The sequence below is a fragment of the Macaca fascicularis genome, chromosome 2 (assembly GCF_037993035.2).
Source record: "Macaca fascicularis isolate 582-1 chromosome 2, T2T-MFA8v1.1".
NCBI lineage: Eukaryota > Metazoa > Chordata > Mammalia > Primates > Cercopithecidae > Macaca > Macaca fascicularis.
In genome coordinates, this window is record NC_088376.1 from 180636847 (window position 1) to 180647994 (window position 11148).

The window sequence follows — 11148 nt, forward strand, 5'->3', positions numbered from 1 at the left end:
TAATGCAATTAGAGGCAGAAGACAGAGCCAATGTTTTCGAATAAATCACAAGACTTTTAAAAGTAGTGAAGCATAGCATGGTTGACTCATGCATTGTGATGGACTATCACTGAGGCACCAACATCTGCCTGACAAATGCTTCTACCAGGTTTTCAAGAGAAACTATTAAACTTCCAACATGTAATTCAATTAAAGAAAAAATGGAACCATGAATTAACAAGTAGGAAATGCAAACAAAACATCTTGAAATGACAATATCTGTCTCTAAAGAAGTCATGAACATGCATTGTTAAAAGCAGCATGTCAAGGCCAAACTACATAATTTCTCATAGCCTAAAGAAAGTCAGAAGAATCATTAAACTCTGACTGTAAAGGAAACTTGAGCTCCAAGTTTAATTATGCTATTTAAAATGATAGGAATATGTAATTGATATAAATTATTATTAGTTCATAAAAGAAATGTTTGTATTTTGTACCCGCCTCCAAGTCTTATGAAATTAGTGCTGTGTCTTAAAATAGATGACACCTTGGAGACAAAGTAATATGATGCAACCATTATGAATGTGCCCAGGTGCATTGGTTTTCTATTACAAATTACTCCAAATATCGTAGCTTAAAACAACACAAATTTGTTCTCACAGTTCCAGAGTTCAGAAGCCCAAAATGGTCTTATGGGGCTAAAATCAAGGTGTCAGCAATGACTGCATTCCTTCAGGAGGCTCTGGGACAGAATTCATTCCTTGCCTTTTCCCATCCCTAGAGGCTGCCCACATTCCTTAGCTTGTGGCCCCTTTCCATCATCAAAGCCAGCATTCACATAACTCCAACCTCTGCTTCTTTCATCAGGTATCCTCTCTGATTCTCCTTATCAAGACCCACATGACTACATTGGACCTACTGGGATATTCCAAAATAATCTCCCCATGTCAAGATTTTTAAATGAATCACATCTGCTATATATGTGTCTGTTAAGTAAAGCAACATAGTCATAGGTTATGGGGATTAGGACATGGATAGCTTTGGAGTCTGTCATTTGCCTACCACTGGAGATAAACAGGTGGTAAATTGGAGTGGGGAAGACTTTGTCTGCCTTGTCAAGCATTTAGAACTTAAGCAATGAAGTATCAGTAAAGGTTGTCATCTACTTCCTGATCCCTCCTTCTACTACCTCACTGACATCTTTGCCATCTTTAAATCTCTGATTTAAGTTTATATTCAGTTTCTAATCTCAAAACCTAGGTATATTTTTGCTACTGTGCTTTGCACCTATAATGGCTTTACCTCTTTCCTTCCATTTAATTGCCCTAATTAAGAATAATCTTTTGAAAAGGAGAGTCTACCCTCTTAAAAAGCCTTCTTGAAATCAAAATTTATCAGATGTGGTTATATCACCACTCTCAATTTCTTTCTATATTGTACTTTGTAAGGTTGAGAAATTTACAAATGTGACACCAAATCAATTTGTTCAGGGAAGACAGTTCCATGCTTAAATGAAAGGGTCAAACCACAGCACCAGGTGATGTTCAGAGACATGGATGACCGCATCCTAAGGAATGTAGGCCATAATTCTGGCTAATTTTACCAGCCCCTTTTTAAAATAACTTCTTCAGAAAGGTATATGGAGGCTGAGGGTAATTCTTAACATTGTTAACATCAGTGATCAATGGAAACTTTTTTTTTTCAGTTTTTTAAAATAAAGGAAGGAAACAAAAAAAGAAAATCTATGTCAATGAAACTTTTAAAGTTACCAATTTAAACATAAAAGCCAGGATATTTAAGTATCCCAAGGGAACATTAGCTTGTTCATATTTCATGTGCTTCATTTTAAGGCATAACACTTAACAGTATAATTAGCAATCAAAAATATTTTATCTGTGTACTGTGGGTGTTTGATGTTATTATGAGATCCTTGAATTTTGCATTTCCTGACTTCTGTGTTTAAATGTATAACCTTAATGTTGCATTATTGTCATGTCTTACATTAGTTATTGATAGCTTGTAAATGAAATAGATGCCCTAGCAGGTCTTTTCTACCTCTAACTTCCGTAGATAATTTCTGCAGACACATTTTATGAACCAATATTACAGAGGCTCTATAAAAACCGTAATGGAAAACAACACAATTCTTGCTGAAATGTATGGGGGGTTCTAAAAGGTTTTTCACTTTGTAACAATTATGTTGAATCTCTTTGAAAGGTTGTTACTTGTTTTGCTTCTTTATGTCATTACATCAATTTTACCTTGCACTGAAAACCTATTTCAAAAAATTAAAGCTCCACAGCAATTTTCAACCTATCAAAGATTTAATATAGCTTTATAAAGCCTGCATTATGTTGTTTTCTCTAAAAATCACCAAGATCTCAGGTAAAGGACAGAGTAAGTCAGTACTTAAATGTATTCTAATTGTGAAAGTCATTTCTTTCTTTGATATTCAGGATTTTCCATTACCACATTTCACTGGCAACTGGCAAAGTGATAGTAGTTTAAACGCCAAAGAGATTTCTAATAAAATTTTTGCCAAGTCAAAACTAGCTTTCAAACCTAAGTGTTTTATCCAAAGTTTGTTTTTTTTTTTTAAATCCACAAAGCAAATGTAATGTGGGAATATGAATCAATCTCAGCACATCAGGTTAGGTAGATTTCTGCCATGCCTTCTTGTCCTCAGAATGTCACCCCATTCCCCAATTCACTGACAAGTAAGCAGAATTCAAAACTGCAAACTCTATTAGTTCCCTGTCTAAATCCAAACACTATTATACGAAAATACTCTTATTCTTTATACTGCACTGGTAACAGTTTGGATATCCAGAGTTGTTGAATCTGCAATTGAAGATAAGATTTTTAAAAATCTATTTAATGGAAGAACAACTTTGAGAAAGTGATTTTTCTAGACAAAACCCTGTGATTTCACTGGTACAATGAACCCATGGAATACCACAGTTGCTTAATACACTTCTGGGCTGGTAGTTGACTTTGACATGTTGTCTTAAAATTTAACCAATTCAGTCACCTAAGGAAAAAAAATGCTAAACTTTTTGGTGTTGTATCTTCACACCCTCTATCTCAATTTCCACCTTGGAAAACTTTAGTTCCAATATATAATTATAATATACATTACATATGAATACAAAATATTTGTGTTGACAAATTCATATTGTTTAGGCCTCAGATAAGAAATGTCCAACAATTATAGACCAGATTAAGAAAATGTGGCACATATACTCCACGGAATACTATGCAGCCATATAAAATGATGAGTTTATGTCCGTTGTAGGCACACGGATGAAGCTGGAAACCATCATTCTCAGCAAACTATCACAAGGACAAAAAAACCAAACACTGCATGTTCTCACTCATAGGTGGGAATTGAACAATGAGAACACTTGGACACAGGAAGGGGAACATCACACATCGGGGCTTGTTGTGGGGTGGGCAGAGTAGGGAGGGATAGCATTAGAAGATATACCTAATGTAAATGATGAGTTAATGGGTGCAGCACACCAACATGGCACATGTATACATACGTAACAAACCTGCACGTTGTGCACATGTATCCTAGAACTTAAAGTATAATAAAAATAATTTAAAAAGAAAAAAAAGAAATTATAGCTATACCAGATATACATGTTTGAAGGAAGAGGAAACAAGGCACTATGCACGCATACAGAGATCAAGAAAATGTTTTCAAATTTCAATTTCCTGCTATTATTTTTGATTCTGAGGTACATAACACCCAAAATATATTTTCTTGAAATAGTCTATTACATCTTAAGGCGGAAATCAACATGGTTGCATGAAGGTACTCAATAAAAAGTGCAACTGTTTTTGAAACTCAGTTTGGTTGCTCTGGTTTGAGTATTTGTCCCCTCCAAAATTCATGTTGTAATTTAATCTCCAATGTGGCAATATTGAGAGATGGGACCTTTAACAGGTAATTAGATGATGAGGACTCTGCCCTCTTGAATGGATTAAACCATCCATAGAGAGATGGATTTACAGGTTAAGGAATTAATGAGTTATCATGGCAGGGCAACTGATGGCAGAAGAAAAAGAAAGAAGGAAGAAGGAAAGAGGAAAGAGGAAGGAAGGAAAGAAGGAAGGAGAAGGAGGAAGGAGGAAGGAAGGAAGGGAGGGAGGGAGGGAGGGAGGGAGGGAGGAAGGGAGGGAGGGAGGGAGGGAGGACGGACCACCTGAGGTAACATATTAGCACATGCAATACCCTGCACCACCTTGGAACTCTATAAAGGGTTCACACCAGCGAGAAGGCTCTCATCATATATGGTCCCTCGACCTTGGACTTCTTAGCCTCCAGAACTGTAAGAAATGAATCTCTTTTCTTTACAAATTACCCAGTTTCAGTTATTTTGTTGTAGGCAACAGAAAATGTACTAACACATTGGTTGTAGAAGGACGGTTACAATAAGGCCTTAAGAAAAAAATACCTGAGAGTTCTTATCATTGTTAAGCTTGTCTTCCGGCACAAAACCAGTTGCACTGATTTATACTAAGTGCCAAAAGAAGAGGATATTGTGGAACAACATCATTATAAAGCAGAAGTCAGCAAACTTTTTCTGTAAAAGGCCAGATAAAAACATATTTTCCTCTTTGTAAGCCACATACAGTTTCTGTCACGTATTCTTTGTTGTTTGGTTGATTGGTTGGTTGGTTGGTTGATTAGTTGATTAGGGTTTTCTTTTCAATGGCCCTTTAGAAATGTAAAACTCATTCTTAGCTATGAGCTCTAAAAAGCAGGCTGCAGGGCCTATTTAGCCTGCACATTGCCCACCCCTGTTACAGAGGTATGGAAAACACTACCAAATTTGAGTCCCCACAAAGTTAAGTCTGATTCCCTGATACGGTTATCCCTTGCTGCCTAACAAAGCACTCCAAACCTTAAAACTACAATTACAATCATTTATTTTGCTCACAAATCTGCAATTTGTCTAGATCTCAGTGGGGATATCTGATTGCTGCATCATAAAATAATGGGTTGGAGTGGTTCAGTTGGGGCTGGATGATCAACTTCCAAGATGACTCACTTAGGGCTAGTGAGAAGGTTCTGGCTATTGGATCCTTCCCAGTGGCTTCTCCAGGGGATTGCTTTGGTTTCCTTATAACATGTTCCCAATAACATGACGGTGTTCTCTCCCAAGAAAACCAAGCAGAAGCTGTATCACTTTTTATATCTAGATTCAGAAATCACATCATATCATTTCAGCTATAGTCACAATCCCATTCAGATTCAAGAGGAAGGAACATAGACACCTCACATCTTGAAAACAGGAACATCAAGGAAGGGAATGCGAAATGGGAGACATTGTTGTGGCAATTTGGAGGATATACAATCTGCCACCCCAAAATTAAGTTTTCTGTCTTCGCTTTTCATATGGGGCAGATTTGGACAGAGTTGAGTAGATAAAATATATTTTTATAGTTTAGACTTAGAGAATCTTTTTAAATACTTCATAAACTTTCTGCAAGTGTGATGTATTTAGTTGCAGAATTTAAGTTTAGAAGCTAGAATCCATAAGCTCTCTCTCCAAAGAAACTGGCAGGAGGTCAGCTCTTTGGGTTGTATAAAATGAGTTAAGAAAGCCAAAATATATCAGCATACCAAAAGGAAAGCATGTGTTAAACACATCCTTTCCCTTTCTGGATTGTTTTTTAAGGAGACTAAAAATTTACTTAGTCTATAACTCAAAAAGGACATGAGGTCCTTTTCTGACATCTTTTTTTTTTTTTTTTTTTCCTTGGGAACCTAGAATATCACTGGGCTTACATGTTAATTATTTGAGGTGCTTTCCCATTTCAGCAGCGTCAACCTACCTTGACATTGTTTCCATTTGCAACATTCCAATAATCTCTCACATGTTGGGATATTGATCTAGACACATGGCTATGAGTGGCCAGTTAAGCAATGTGTGGCAAGGAAAAGACAGGCTGTGGTATGCACCACTGCTCATCTCAGCAATCAATTTCAAGCACCACAACTTTATCAGTTGTTTAGAGATCTATAATCATTGTGAAGACTCACAGCAGCAAACCATGCACTTCATGTTTGTCAAGCTTTGATTTGATTTTCTCTGCTCTAGGGAGGAACTGACAGGCTTAATAGAGGCATCTGCATCATGTGGAATGGATAGGGTGAGGCAATACCTTCAAAACATACTCTTTGCTCTAAATACCTGAGTAAGTCAGGCTTAACTGAATAAAATATTTTAGGATTTTTTTTTATGGATTTTAAAGCACATATGCCCTATTTCTCAGCAAATCTTGTGAACACAGATAGAAGTGTAAAATGTGGTTACATGCTGTTTTCATATTTCCATTGATAGTATGGTGGTACTAACACAGATTCTAAAAAGGAGAGACTTAAGGGTAGAAATCCAGTTGCGGGTACAAGTTGGGAGGCTGCTTTGAAGTCAGTTGGAGTAGAAAGCACGCTGTGTGTTTATTTGTTAGGGCCTAAAATTATCTTTTTGAGTAAAGCACATGGTTTTAATATAGATTGTTTGTTTGAGTGCCTTGAAGAAATCTCATGGAAACTACTGAGACCTAACTCTCTTGCCTCCATCAATTTGTACCTGGTCATTAATTCTGATAAACTCCCCAAAATCACAAGGAGGGTATAACACATTAAGTATTTCTTTTTAGCCTGCTTTACAAGTATCCCTTCAAAGGTCTTCCTCCAGTCCAAAAATACATTTATATTTTTTCAGTATCTAATATGCTATCAACCCTACCACCATCACATATCCAAAGCAAATAATTCTTAGTAATTCTTCCTTCAATCAGCATCAGAAAACCATGACACTCAGGATCTCATCTGAGAATAAAATCGCTAACTCTCTGTTGCATTAGCTAATGGCTTGACAAGAGAAATGATATTAAAAGTGACCATGCAAGAATATGCCATCCATCTGATCCTCAGTTTATATATTATAACTCAGCCCCATCTCTGGATAAAGCTATAGAAACAGAAAGCTACATAAATGAACCACATTAACCTAGACCCATACAAAATCACTTTCTCTGAGTTATGTCTCAATATGCAGCCCTAAATTTATATCTAGGGTCCAAATGAGAAAGAAACATGAAGCATGCTGCCATCGTACTATAAAATCAAGGTAGAATTACTGCCTTTAAGATTATTCAGGGCCTTCTGCACTGAAGTTTTTTTTAATAGAAAATACAGTGTTTCATTTTTGGTATGTCTTGAGGTTGCCTGTGCATGGCAAAGACATGCTTTTACCTAGAACCTTTGTTCATTTAAGGTAGCTTAGAGGAGTCTGACAGAAAGTAAAGACTTAAAGCTCCCCCTGACCAAGAAGTAATGAATTTATTTTAGAGTTTAATACTTAGGACAACCCTTGAGTCAAGATGACATGTCAACCATATGTGTTGATCTTTTTCGCCTCTGAGGATTTCACCAAATTGATTGTAAAAGAATAAATCATAGTTGAAACAAGTAGTAGCACTCTCTCCAGCACCAGGGCATGCTTAGTCCATTTTTATTTTTTAAGGACCAGCCTTCCTCATTTACTTAATTACCTGCCTGGGCCATATGGGCATTTGAGTGTGCAAACACTATCCACATCACTGAAGTGAACAACAAAGGAAAGATAGTACGACAAAAATGATGATGTGAGGATAAAGAAGCAACAGCCCAGAAGAGTAAAACTGAAGTTATACAGCTGAGGGTGGAGGTTGGGGTTTCTTAACACCATCACATGAGAAAAATTGAGGGAAAAATAGGAATATTGATTAAAATCAAACCCTTGCCTTTCTGTATCACCATGTAGGACGCAGACGTCTATCACTTGGATAAAAAAATCAGAAGTCTCTTCTCTAAAGGATTTCCTGATTCCCCCCAGAAATATTTTTAATTGTAATATTTTTGAACAGTTGTAATAGTCACATGCCTGCCTAATTGCTCTAAAGTAAATTCAAAAACCACTGTGCAGAGAACTACTGACATGCTTAATGTTGCTTTATTTTTAAATATATATAGGCAGCAAAACATCATATGGTATTGGAGGCAAGACCGCACCACGGAATAGAGAAACTAATGGTAAATAGGAAAATGTCATTCCGGAGGAAATTGACAGAATTTAGGGAGTAGAGGAGAACATTAAAATACTGAAAATAACATCCTCAGAGATAAATTAGTATTATATACATATAACAGAAAGACACACACACACAGAGAGAGAGAAAGAGAGAGAGAGAGAGACTCTAGGAGAGAAAATCCAATAATATAGCTTAATACATTTTAAAAATTATAGCCCGAATAATAAGTTATAAAATAATTAAAGATAAAAATGTTAAAACATTGCCAAAAATTACAAATATGAGAGAAAACATGTAAGAGAGAGTATACTCTCTCAGTGTATCCTCCAGGAAGGCCAATATCTAACCTACAGTAGTTCGGATGATCAGAGCAGAGTGGAAAAAGATATGAAAATCACGACAGAAAAAACGAGAAAGAATTTCTCAGAACTGAGGCCGGGCGCAGTGGCTCGTGCCTGTAATCCCAGAACTTTGGCAGGCCGAGGCCGGCGGATCACAACATCAGGAGATTGAGACCATCCTGGCTAACACGGTGAAACCCCGTCTCTACTAAAAATACAAAAAAACTAGCCAGGCGTGGTGGCACCTGTAGTCCCAGCTACTCGGGAGGCTGAGGCAGGAGAATGGCGTAAACCCGGGAGGCAGAGCTTGCAGTGAGCTGAGATCACCCCACTGCACTCCAGCCTGGGCGGCAGAGCAAGACTCCGTCTCAAAAAAAAAAAGAAGCATTTCTCAGAACTGAAGGACATGAATCTTAAGATCAAAATAATAGATGAGTGCTTAGAATAATTAATGAAAAATTACAACTAGACACTTTATTGTAAAATTTTGTAGTGACAAATATAAAAAAGAAAATCCAAAAAGTTTCAGAAGGGATTAAAATTTACATACAGGTCAACAAAAATGACCAACAAAATACTTAACCATAAATATTGGATTCTAAAAAGTAATACAATAATGCCTTTGAAATATGAAATAAAATGATTCTTAACCTAGAAGGAAGTCCCAGGATTACAACTTTGATCCAAGAGCCAGTCCTGATTGTTAGAGCATGAAAATAGGCCCGTGATTGAGTATAGTGGTCTCTGATAAAGAAAGTCAAGAAAAAATAGGTAATATAAATTTTTTTTAAATGATGACAGAATACAAAAGAGGTGAAGAAATGTGAGAGCATCTCAATATACAAATGCCTGATAGGGTTTACAATGTGTAATTCTCTATAGTCAGATGAATGTGAAAACCATATATTAGCTATCACATTTTAAAACTAATCTATAGGTAAAATACTGAAGACATGGGAAATGGAATGTGTTTTTATCAACTGTGATGATGCAAAAGTAAAAATAGTAGATTTGGGGAAACTTGGGACAATGGAAGAGAAGGCCACAGGCAGTCACATCCTCATCTTATAAAATGAAGAGTCAAGAAAGCCAGCTCACAGTTAATGTACAGGAAAGAACGATGGAGCTACATAATTAAAATTAGAAAAGTAGCCAGTACACAACTGAAAAATAATGATGTAATTTAATGGAAGGATGGAGGAAATTATGGAGGAGAGTAGACAGCTAAATCTTTGTCATGATTGCAGAAAAGAAATAGACAGAAAAAATATTCCATCAAGAAATAACAGCATAATCATCTTATTTAAAATGCTAAGATAACAACTGGGATGGCCAAAAGGATTAAAAATGGATACTTCTGGAGAGGGAGGCTAGAGTTGTTAAGTTTTGTTTTTATTATAAATAATTGTTCATGACTTGACTTTTGAAATTGGCATACATATTTCTTTAATGACTAAAAATATGTTTAAGTAAAACCTATAACTACCAAAATGTAATAATGAATGTACTAACATTTAATATACTAACCTTCTAAATATTATGATTTCAATTTGTCTTTAATATATTCATTTGCTTCAGAAGCCTAACTTTGGGGTGATGAGACACATACACTATTTTTACATAACATTTTATCTTATTTATTTTCAAAATATCTGGGAAGCCACAAACAACCCCTTAGGTTCTGAAATTACTGATCAAAGTAAATTTTGGAAATTACTGATGAAGAATACATTTTCAAAAGTAAATTAATTTTCCCATAAAAACTTTACAAACTAGGAGAATACAAAAATAAATTTGCCTACGACGAAAGAACTAAAAAATGCTTTTAAATGTATTCTTAGAAATGTGGAATTTATAGAATGGAGAGTAACCCACTGGGGCACTCCTGGAGGAAAAGTTCTCAAACACGGCTACACAACAGAGCCACCAATATTTAGGGAAAAAAAAGACCCCACTTACATCAATTTTCTGGGGGTGGAGGCCCAGGCATAGGTATTTTTTAAAAGTATCCAGGTGAATCTGAAGTGACACCAAGGTTAAAAACTACTGTCCTAAATGAGGCTATTTCCTAGTATTTCCATGAGGAATCTCTTTCTAGCATTTCTTGGGTAATTTATGTGTTTTGCATTGGGAGAAAAAATCAGTCAAGGAGTGGAGAAAATGGAGTGTGATGATTTCTTGCAAGAGATAAAAACAACAATCAACATAGAGACACTGTTGGTTCGAAGACACCCACTAGTCAAGTTTACTAGTCCAGTGGAGAGCAGAGAGGTTGAGGTTGACATTTCTGGGAACCAGACAAGAGGAAGGAGGAGAGAAGTTTCATGATCTAATCAGGTGTCTTGCTTGTGGCTATTGCCCTGTTTTAAATGTATATTCATGGCCCGGTGTACTACTAAAACTAAATCATATTTGCAAATATTATTTATATTAATAAATGTAATGCATAGCATAATTCAGACAAATCCTATGAGTGATGTCCCAAGAAATAAGTTTAGAAAGCAAAATAAATCTTAACATTGGAGATTTTGGCACATGGTTCTGTGTAGTGCTGTTAACTTTGTAAAGGTTGAGAATATTACATTATTTAACTGTAACTCAGTAGTCTTCACTGGTGTATATGCAAGTATTTAAATATGCACCATAAGCTACAGCCCTTTGTAAATATACAAAATGTAACATTTCATTTATCTTTGTAATAATGTGTTTCGGTATTCATAAAGACTACAAGGAATGT